The sequence below is a fragment of the Myxocyprinus asiaticus genome, chromosome 42 (genome assembly GCF_019703515.2).
Source record: "Myxocyprinus asiaticus isolate MX2 ecotype Aquarium Trade chromosome 42, UBuf_Myxa_2, whole genome shotgun sequence".
In the NCBI taxonomy this organism is placed as follows: Eukaryota; Metazoa; Chordata; class Actinopteri; order Cypriniformes; family Catostomidae; genus Myxocyprinus; species Myxocyprinus asiaticus.
This window is the reverse complement of record NC_059385.1, coordinates 10,915,840-10,928,071: the sequence shown is the minus strand read 5'-3', so window position 1 is coordinate 10,928,071 and position 12,232 is coordinate 10,915,840. Positions and strand designations below refer to the sequence as shown.

Here is a 12,232-nt window from a genome sequence, read left to right as displayed (position 1 = left end):
GAAATGCATGCAATCATTTTATTGGATGCAAATGTGGATATGCCCATGAGTGCAAGATGATTGATAAATATTTTTGGTCTATATTCAAGTAATATAAAAAAGGAGAACTGTACATTTTAATGTATATCTTGTAAACTTGTAGATGCGTGCTAGCAAATGGATGAAAAGAGAGTCTGTATGTGCTACAGAGAACAGATTATTCACTTCTGCCTGTTTTGTAAAGATTTTAATTAATCATTTTGTGACAATGTGTTTTCAATAAAACAACTAGGTGAAGGGATTTTTAATGATGCCTTTTATTTTCTCAGGTGAGGTTGTTCCACACTGGTTTGCCTTGTCATTTTGAAAATATCTTTTATCATGCTATCTGTATCCCAGACATTGCTTCCCAACCCACTTTTTTTTTTGCTATTACTCTATATTTGAAAGATCCTCATTACTAATTAGCTCTCTGAGCTCTCAACCTCCCCCCATCTCATTTTACGCATCCAAAGGCTTTTGTTCATCATACTGGGTAATGAGGCGTTAGACGACCCATTTATGCTACAGTATTATTTAACAAATACATTTTTGTTAACTGAAATGAAAAAACAAACTAACGTTATACAGAAACTCAACTGAAATAAACTCACTGATATGTTACAAGTTACAACTCACTTTCAATAAACATGTAAATGGCACTAGATAGTAATAACACTAGACAGCTCTGAGCATTTTAACAGTGATACAAATAATTAAATGATATCCACGCATCAGCTTTGGTGATTTTAAAATACTAAAACTAAAAGAAAAACTAAATATACTGAAAGCTGAAACTAGAAAACAAAACTTAAACTAAAACCATCACAGAGTGTGACAGCTAAACTAAATTAAAAGGACAAATTGAAAATTTGATAGAAATAAAAAATAAAGTAAAATCTCAAACTATTATTTTATAACCCTGACATGCTGCTCTTTTTAACTCATATGCCTGTACCTTTGCTTTCATATGCCTTTTCCCACTGCCAATTTTGGAGTTGAGAGGCTTATTTTGTCCGCCTTATTAGAAGACTTGGATTGTTGAACATGATGGTGAGAACGCTCCAGCTGGCATCTTGACCAACTATTGATCGGCAGGACTCCCCAGGGCTAAGCCATATAAAGAAGGTTTTTCGAGCATCGCCCTGCCTGACACATCAGTCTTGCTCATTAGCCACTGTGAGATGAGGTGCAACCCTCTAGTGGGGATTAGGCTGCTGACTGGCCTTGACCTGGCATTAGGGAACTGTTTTTTATTGCATGAATTCAGAAAGCTGGTTTCCTTTCCACCTCATTGTTTTATTCTTTCCAGTTTCTGTCATTTGGCAATGTACCTGACAGTAGAGCTGGGAGCCTCGCTGTACTTTCACCACCCCTTAAATATTCACAAGTACTGCTGTGTGGAAGCCTTCAAAGATCAGTCAGATCTTTAACCATCAGGGTAGGGTTGCACCAGATGTGCGTAAGGTCTTAATTAAGTTGGGACATAAAGTTCAAACTAAGGGCTTAACTTAATTTAGTAAGTTAATTTAGTTGCACCACCTGTTCTTAAGGCAAGACGTGGCTAGTATAATGTAAGCTCACTATAAACTAATGAGTCACATAATGTGACTTTTACCTTTATTGATCCAATAAGCAGCCTTTAAGTTTGTAAACAGAAGTGTTGAAAAGCCATGAATTTCATTATTACCTTGTTACAGTTGATGTTCAAACCTTTTTTGTCTCATGTAACTGTCAGCAGTTATAAATTACATTTCCACTGAACTATACGTAAAAAAGAAGTAAATGGCCTGTAATAAATATGTTTATATATGTTTAAATATGTACTGTATTTAATAATATTCAGGCTGTATCTAAAATTAATAAAGGGCAATAAATAAACACATCCAACAGATGGGAAAAAAATGACATTTATTTATTGTAGTAACCTATCCTATATATTTTGTGTTTGTTGAAAATTGGTTGCTAGTGACACCGGGTGACACAAACAGAACTGTTTAACCAGGTGCTAAAAATGGTTTAAGGAACGAAAACAAAAACGAGCAAATTGTTCTGCAGAATGTAACTGGAACAAAGACCCTTTCAGTTGTTCCGGAGTGAAAACTTTGTTTTAAATGCTGGTAACCGATTAACAACTGGTTAATTTAGTTTCAATATACTTACATATCTACGTATATATATTTTGTCATGAAACCAAAAACCAAACTGTAAATCTTCACAGTACATTTTTGGAATTGCACCTCTTTTAATTGGCCAAAAAATTAGGCTCCTCTCTTTTAAGTTAAAAAAAAAGCATGTGCTTTGACTCTGAAAGAAACCGCTGCCTAATTGCATGTTGTAGATGTGGATGTAGCTTCCGTAACATGCTGAAGACCTTTTTTAAACAACTATACAGTAAATAATTTCAGTCAGGACCACTTACGTCAAATTAATAGACTTGAATACTTGAAAGAGCATTTATTGACTTAGTGATGAAGTATCTGTTGGTGTTGGCGGTATGGTTCTGTTCTGGGCAAACTCTCCGCCCGTCCATGCAGCCGTGCTGAAATCAGCCTAGCTATACAGGGTCTCATTAAGACCTATTAGGTGACTTTTCGAGTTTGAAAATATAGTTTTACACATCCCTACAGTCCACCATGTTTTAGTCAAACTGTGTGTCACATTGGCGTCATAATCTCCATTAATCCCAACACCCGCAAGGAAGAGAATTTTAGCTAGGACAAATCTGCACTTTTTTGTGATAAACAGACTTTCTCTTATCTGCTAAACCTTATATACCTTATTATATATATATATATATATATATATATATATATATATATATATATATGTGAACTGAAAAAAACTGTTGTTTTTGTGGGTACAATAGAATATCTGATTGCTAGTTAGCCAATCTGTGGGAGTCTCAATGTTTAAAACATGCAAAACGTTTGAAACTTATCCACACTCACAAATGTTGTCTGCTTGATCTCCCTTCTGCTCAATTTTCCAGTGCATTCTGAATAATCTCAAACTCTGTGCTATCACATTCTTCATCTAAATAAGATACTGTTTCAGTCTCATCTAAGTTCATTTGGCGCATACTAATACTCTCTAGCACTCTATTCCTCCTACCTCTTTTCATTCAAGATCTGCATTCCTTGATTGTTCTTTGTAGATATGAATGTGACGTTCAGACAAGAAAGGGTTTCTAGTCATTCTCCACAGCATAGACCAAGTAGTGGTTTTGTGCTAAAACAACATGCATCAACATGCATGAGAGTTTTCTATGATAACATGGAATTGTCAACTCCTGAATTCAGTTAAAATAAACTTCCTTTTGATGGCATTTGGAGGTACAGTGGGGTCCAAAGGTCTGAGACCACTTAAAATTAGGTAAGTCTCTCTTTTGTTTTAAAGACAGCACTCCACAAGTTTGTGCAAAACTTGATCCATGTTATCCAGCATGATTTGAAAATGTTCCAAAGAGCATCTTGTGTGCTTTAATGGTAAGCAGGGAGTTATCATGGTCAATGTCACACATTTGCTTACATTTAATTAGTGACCAACAAATAATGCAGAATCTTGCATATTTCTTCTTAATTTTACATCATAAAATCTCTTTGTTTTACATTTTTCCAAATCCTCAAACTTTCTGAAAATTTCCTGGTTTCCGTTTTGGCAGATTTTTAATGTAGTCTCAGACTTTTGGGCCCCACTGTATCTAACAGTTCAATTGAAATTATAGAACCGTCTCAGTCCGACTCCCGTCAGGTTTTAACATTGGGTTAATGGTCAAACCATGCATATGTCTCAGTTTCCTGACAGTTTCCAGTAATAATCTTGTCACTTAGTCCCTTGCTTTTGGAGTACCTTGACAACCTGCCTTCATTAGCCAAATCACCTCATTAAGTTCTGAATACCATTGTGCTAAAACCCTTTAAATGGGTGTCATTTATTTGAGGTACTAGCAGGTTATTTGGTGTCTCTTTCACAGTCTCTGTTCTGTGAAACATCCACTTGGACTTTTTTTTTTTTTTTTTGGAAGAGGAAATTTACGTGAACTTGCACAAACTACTGCAGGTGATGAGGAAATTCTACGCAAGGAAGGCAACTGCTGCTGTTGACAAACATAATCATGCCACTGTGACTGAACATGCAGAATTTCAACTTTCTGGGGATGTAAGCCTGGTAAGCATTAGGGGTGGAAATCAGCAGGGACCTAGCAAAACAGTTATATACATTTTTGGGATGTGATATGCTAATATTGCGATTCTTTACATATGGTGAATTGCAGTTCAAAACATTGATATATTGTGAACTTTTACGCACTTGTTTCTCATTCATCTTCATTGGACTTTGGTGCTTTGCTCAACAAATGCTGAACTGTATGCTTTATGTTGTCGTAGGACATTTGAAGTCTCGTAGAGCATAGGTACGTCAGTGTCAGTTAAAAAAGGTGTACCTTGGTAATGCTTTTCTCATATTAATAATTGCACAAAAATTAGTTTTGCAGTCTAACAGTATGGTGGATCTGTATAGGCAAAAATTAAAGATGTACTGTATCTTCATAGCTCGTTCAGAGTTTGCACTAAGTTTTTCCCAATTTCCTTTTTTCAGTCAAATATGAGTCAAGCAGAGTTTCACTCTGTAGATGCACATTACTTGAAATGCTGTACATCACCTTCATTTCAGACATCCAGTCATCAGGAGCACACAGAGAGACCTCAGAGATCATCCATACATAAATTGCTTCTTGATTATGTAAAATGTCACCTGAATTTCCCTCCCTGTAAAGACTCTTTCTTTTGTAAGAAACAAATAAAATAAATAGTTAGATGCTTACACAGTTACACAAGGTAAAATGTCAAATTCTAAAATCATAGTCTCTACATCATATTCTTACCTTTCTTACAAAAGAGACTCTTTTGTAAGGAATAGATGAAAGAAGTAGTGCTGAAATGCACAAAGCATCATTCAAAAACAGTCAAACAGCAAACAAAATTTTATTCTGGTTAGCCATGTTTACACCACAAGGGCCTTTACGCTAAGCGGCATATATCTGGCTTGTTGTCGCACTTTTGCCTCTGGCAACAGGAATGATCATAAAAAACATTTAAGGGTAACTACACACTAAAGTTTACATTGTGCCAGAAAACACTGCGAATCCATTCATTTCACTGGGAATACTGCATCTCAAGGAAGAAAAAGAAAAACAGAAGGGTTTACGACAGTTCCACTTTATCATGTGACCCAAAGCTGAGAAAACGTTAAAGATGATGAATGTGATGTTTTCGATGTTAAAATACTTTCTCCCATCCCAGCTTAATATGCAGAGACAACTATTACACAGGGTAATTTCTGGGTCAAAAATATTGTTTTAATTTCCTCTTATTACACACTTCAGCTCTAACTTTTACTGCAATGCTCACTGACGTAGGGCTGCATAATTATGACGAATACCATAATTGCCGATTATTTCCTTTGCTATTGCAATTGGGATTATTCATTTCTATTAATATAATTTACATTAAGATATGTATTTTGTTTGGTGCAGCTGCATCCCATATTCTTTATGTGGGTTATGCATCAAAACAAGCTGAGAACTGTGTTACTGAATTGCATTATTATTTTAATTGCATGACAAACAGTGTTATTCATATTTTGAAAAAATAATACACAATATAATTTAGATAGTGAGCGTTACTGATATGTCTCTAGACTAATTTAAATGCCTCTGATTTGCCTTTACATTCATGCACAAAATGGCCCAGATAATATGTTTGTAAATAGAAAATGTTGGCGCAATAGGAGTGCTGTAATTGACACTTTTCACAGCCACATAATTGCAACAGCTGTAATTGTAATCTCAATTATTTTTTTGGTGAATTATGCAGCACTACTTTGATGTAGGCATCTCTTGACCAATGATAGTTTAAGAGAGGAGGGTCCAGTTGTGTTTTCCAAAGTCCTATTTGCTGTGTTCCTGCTTAATTTCAAACTGGCCTGTCTCTGTCCACACCCTCAAAGTCCAGCTTTACACATTCTTATCTATCAAACACTCTGAGCTCTGATCTGAGCTCTTGTGTGTAGGTGCCCTAAGCCATATCAAAGCCACAGTGGGTGAGAACATATTATTTGCAGTCACAAGACAACAACACCGCCAAAACTCTGTGATCTGTATATAAACAAAATTGTCTATGAGGACAACACGGGTTCCATTGCAATGTTTGGATCTTACATATAAATTATAAACTGGACTGGTTGTTCTGCTGATGTGTTTTTGAACTGAAAACAAAGAATGGTGTGGTGTCACTCTATCCACACTTCATGCATAAAGTAAATTATGTGAAGTTAATCTCAGATAAAAAGTGCTTGGGGGACTTTAGTCGCCTTTTAAAGTGTGACTACTTTTATCTGTAAAAATGTTCAGGAAACATCCGTAAAACAGGACACATTTATTTGAGAAGCAAAATTGTAAAATATGATTAAACTTGATTTCAGAGAATATATCTACATAAATTTATTCTTTCTAAGCCCATTGGCAAATTGCTTTATCTTGTTTTAAGCATAAATCTAACAACAGTTAGTGAGGTCTATGCTTATTACAAGAAAATGTCAATTTGCCATGCGGTAAGAAAACTAAAATTTAAAAAAGAATTCCAAAATAAACGTAATTTAAGATACACTGGCGGCCAAAAGTTTGGAATAATGTACAGATTTTGCTGTTTCGGATGGAAAGTGGTACTTTAATTCACCAAAGTGGCATTCAACTGATCACAAAGTATATTCAGGACATTACTGATGTAAAAAACAGCACCATCACTATTAGAAAAAAGTCATTTTTGATCTAATCTAGACAGGCCCCATTTCCAGCAGCCATCACTCCAACACCTTATCCTTGAGTAATCGTGCAAAATTGCTAATTTGGTACTAGAAAATCACTTGTCATTATATCAAACACAGTTGAAAGCTATTTGGTTCGTTAAATGAAGCTTAACATTGTCTTTGTGTTTGTTTTTGAGTAGCCACAGTCATGGATTTAATCTGCAGGATTTAATCTGAGGGTACACACAGAAATCTGCCTTAAAGTCTGCACGGGCCTTAAAATGAAACCCGAACCTGACCCTACCCGGCCCGGCCCGAACGACACCGTCAGATTTTAAACCCGAACCCGACCCGAAATCGCTTACTATCTAATTTCTTCTCCTAGTATAGCTGTATTTTATGTAAGCATATAGGCAACATTCATAACAGTACTGAAACAGTAAATCTCTATGCAGCCTGAACTTGTTCAGAACATTGATTCTTTGTGACACCTGCGCTAAAAACAATCTAGGCACAGCGCAAGAATGAAACAGATTGCAGGTGTCTCAAGTTCTTCTTAACTTGACATGGTGTTAAAAATGTGCTGGTCATGCGCGAGACGCTTAAGAAAAAGCGAGACGCGGTGAAAATGTCAAAGACATTCATCCAGGAAGTGTTTAAACAATGGGAAAACAGAACAGACATGCGCAAAAACACATTCGGTGTGAACGGCCCCTAACTCGTCCGTTCACGCGATGTGAGTGAGAGCGCATGCGCGAAACAAGATCGGTAGGCCTGTTTATTTTTTCATTAAATACAAATCTGATCCCGACCCGAAACCTGTAGGGTTCTTGGGTCCCGTCGGGCCCAGGTTGGGTTGCAGACCTCTAAATCTGCCTAATAAACTTTATATCTATGGGGGTCCGGGGGCATGCTCCCCTGTGAGATTTTTTTTGTTGCAAAAAACAACACCAAAGTTTTCAATTCTGGTGACTTTGAGATAAGCATTTATTTATTTTCTAGAGTATGAGTAACATTCATGTAACTATTGGCTAAAGCATATTTCCAGGAACTGTTAAGACAGACACGTTTGTGCACTAAAAAAGCAAAACGCACCACAACGAATAGAACAGAACGCAAGTGTCTCGAGACACGTATTTATCAGTTGGAGAAGTTCTTTTTAACTTGACACAGCATCTAAAAATGCAGCGCTCCTGTGAGAGATGCTAAAAACACAGTGAAACATGACGCAGTTGTCAAAAGACATCCGTCTAGCAAATGTTTACATGGAAAATGATTGAAAAACAGCGTGAGCGCACACAAAAACACCTTGTTCACATGACACAGCACTAGCTGAAATTTCTCAAAGTTACCTCTCTAAAAAACAGCCTTTTGTTTCAGTTGATTGTAGGTAAATTTACACTGTATCCAGTGCTGTATTTGTAAATATCCCAATACTGTTTTATTGTGTGAGAAACTGCTTCAAATGATTCAGTAAGAGAGCACTCTGAATGAATTGTACTGAATCACGAGTTGATTCAAACAGTTTTGCAAGCCCGTTTGGCCAATTCACTGAAAAGAATCGACTCATTATTATTCATTCGCAAATTGGGCATTGCTAGTTCTTTTACACAGTCAACAGAAATACGGGACTTATTTCATGATTGGTGAAATATTCTGAGAGTAATTATTTCTCAGATCAGTCGGAGCGCTCATGGTAAACACAGTGCGTGCGGCCGTGCAGCTGCAGGCGCCACTGGCCACAGTATGCAATAGACTGGCATGTCTTAAGTTCAGTATTAGATCAAAAAATGGCAAAAAAGAAACAGCTTTCTCTAGAAACACGTCAGTAAATCATTGTTTTGAGGAATGAAGGCTATACAATGCTTGAAATTGCCAAAAAACTGAAGATTTCATACAAAGGTGTACACTACAGTCTTCAAAGACAAAGGACAACTGGCTCTAACAAGGACAGAAAGAGATGTGGAAGGCCAGCTGTACAACTAAACAAGAGGATAAGTACATCAGAGTCTCTAGTTTGAGAAATAGATGCCTCACATGTCCTCAGCTGACAGCTTCATTGAATTCTACCCACACAACACCAGTTTCATGTACAACAGTAAAGAGAAGACTCAGGGTGCAGGCCTCATGGGAAGAATTGCAAAGAAAAAGCCACTTTTGAAACAGAAAACAAAAAGGTTAGAGTGGGCAAAGAAACACAGATATTAGACATCAGATAATTGGAAACGAGTGTTATGGATCTTAACCCAATTGAGCTTTAGTGGGATCAGCTAGACTGTAAGGTGCGTGAGAAGTGACGACAAGACAGCCACATCTATGGCAAGTGCTACAGGAAGCGTGGGGTGAAATGTCACCGGAGTATCTGGTCAAACTAACAGCTAGAATGCCAAGGATCTGCAAAGCTGTCATTGCTGCACGTGGACGATTTTTTGATGAGAACTCTTTGAAGTAGTTTAAGAAGTTCTGAACATCTTTTTCAAATTGTAATAGTAATTTTTCACATTATTAATGTCCTGACTATACATTGTGATCAGTTGAATGCCACTTTGGTGAATAAAAGTACCAATTTCTTTCCATATGAGCAAAATTTTTACATTATTCCAAACGTTTGGCCACCAGTGTATATTATATGAAATGTCTTAATATCTTCTCAAGTACATTTATCTTGTTTTAAGGATGTTTAGATATTTCAGCTGGAATTTGCAGATCATTGCAGTGTAATCCATGAACTATCTTTCCATGAACTGAAGAAGATTGGTAAACAAAATACACAAAACCATCCCCAGCAGACTTAAAGCAAGAGATGCTGCAAACAGAGCTTGGCAGATTCCTCCAAATGCTTTTGTTCTCACCAGACTGTATTACCTCTAAAGGAGTGGTTTCTGGGCAGATAATTTCATAATGAAGTTCAGACAATTACCCACCAATACGCCTTCTCGGAGGACCCCTCCAGCTTCAGATATTCTGACTTCATGGTCGGCTGGGTCCTCAGCTGCCCCCTGATTAAGAGATCAGATTTCATTTTTGTCTTCTTGTGTATCTCCACCATTAACTGCTTGTTGCACTTCCTTGTAATACAGATATTATTCTGGTCTGGTATCTCAGAACGTATAATTTACGAGGCACCTAAATCAGATTTCACGATTGACCTTCAGCATGAGGTAAGGGAGATCACTAAATAACTGAATGTGTAAATGGAGTTCTTTAACATATGCCAGAAGTGCTTGTGTTTTTGTTTTTAAATTTGAGGTTATATGTTTATTAAATATTTATTATTTTTGAATCAATATGTTTGCTTTTATCTTTGCAATAAATATTCATCAATTTGGAATAAAAGTTTCTCTAATGCACCTCCTATAAATCTTCTTGAAATCATCTTGTAAAAAAAAAGATTCTTCTAAGACATTTGTAACACATCAATGGAAAGGAGGAGGCGAGAACCGGCTTGATAATATAAATAATATTTAATTAAATAAAAAGACACACATACACATACAGGGCAGCTGCCCATAATTCTCTCTCTCTTGAGCTGCCGTCTTCGGTCGCCTTTATCCCTCGCTCGCCTCATCAGGCTGATTGGGGTCCGGGTGTCCTTAATTCCGTCCGGCCCCACCCTCCTCCGTGCTACAACATTATTTTCTAAAAATGACCCAGTCACAGATAATAGACTTTTTCCCCTCTAGATTTCTCATCCCAGCTCTTTGCGTATTATATAATGCACTATACTCCTTTCGGTGTCATGTCTCAATTCAATGTGTCTGGCTACTCCTGTTGAAATCATTTGCCATCTGCCATCTGCCATTTGCCTACATCCTCACTGAGATTTTTATGGTGGATCTGTCAGCGTTAAAGAGTTTTGAATTGTATGACATTGAAAGGCACTCTCCTCGTCATTTTCCCTCCCTGTCTCTTTTCTCTCTTACTGATAAAAATGAGACTGCATGTTCCAGAGAGAACTCAAAGTACTGATTTCTTTTTGTGGTCTTTATTAATGCGGCACTCTTAAGAGGCTGTTAAGAACTGTCTGGTCTTACTAGTGAGCTGCCTCACTGACCACATACAGTGGGCAGATGCCTTCTGAAGGCCAAAGTATAATTAGTTTTTACACGTCGTACAGTGTGTGTGACACAAATTTAGTCATCAGCATGGTATGCGCAAATAGTCTGGAATGGTCCGTGGAAAAAACTATGTATACCGAGGCTAGGCCATTTTATCTCGGTCAAGCTCTCAGCTCTTTTAAGTATACTTTTTCTGCGAGCTCATACGGATGCATCCGACGTATGCACACTACAACTGTTTTGTGATAATTTCCAACAAATATCAAAGTTAAATTAAAAATCTCCCCATATTGTTTAGATACAGGACGCATCATTTCATCTTTAAATACGGGACTATCCCATATTTTACGGGATGGGTGGCAACTCTACTCGACGGCCATCTTTGGAACGCTCCCGGGCAGGCTAGGAATCTATTTTTTTTATATAAATAAGCGGCATAAATGTACAGCTCCTATCTACTAGAATGTGGAAAGAACAAAATCCTGAAACATTTAAAAACATTTAAAATCAACAGTAAAATCTGAGAATAATGGCATCAAAATTTGTGCTTCTTTAGCTTAGATCACGCTGAAAAACGCTATTTTTCAGGCTGGTTCAGCTAATGCGCATGCAAGTTTTTGAGTTGACTGACTGGCGATGTCTGCATCTAAAATATTATTTTGGGCTCTTTTACTTTTAGTCGAAACAGCCCTACATCTGTTGGGCATTCCAATTTCTCCAAATCATTTTAGTACCAGTGGTCCGTCTCTGGCAAAATAGTTTCTGGTGAGACGTACCTACATGCAGAAAACCGAAGTATACTTTGGCCTTAAAGGGGTCATGACATACTATGGGTCATGACTCTATTTTTTTCATACTCTTCTAGTTTATTTTTTGTTTTTTTTTGCACCAAAACAGTCATAAATTAGTAATCATTTTCCACCCTGTCTCTGACCCTCTGTCTGAAACGCTCGGTTTTAAGCTCTCTGGCCCTTTAAAACTTCAATGTATACGGCCACTGTTATGATTGGCTAACCTCGTGCAGCCCCTCCAATACAGCCATATTTGAAACTCAATCAGAAGAAAATGAACAAGATCTACAACATTATAAAACTAAATTTCAGGGTTTACACATATCTTACACCCAATACATTGCATCCGAATACATTACAACTGTTCACTCAAGCACAGCGGCACGTTAACTATAAAAGTCATGACATTTGAAATATTTGTGAATGAAACTGTTTACTTACGGTTTTGCATCGGGACCAATAGATTTTTTTAACTGCCCCATCTTTAAATATGCTCATTCAATAACAGTTCCTTTGAAAAGCAATCCATGATGATATCAGCCGAAAACACAAATAATC

At 37.0% G+C, this 12,232-nt stretch overlaps 1 pseudogene; it reads left to right on the top strand.

Annotated features, from left to right (window-relative positions):
* Window positions 1–4,038: 4,038 nt before the first annotated feature.
* The window catches only part of LOC127432278 (beta-1,3-glucosyltransferase-like), a 62,730-nt pseudogene continuing 54,536 nt past the window's right edge, over window positions 4,039–12,232 (top strand).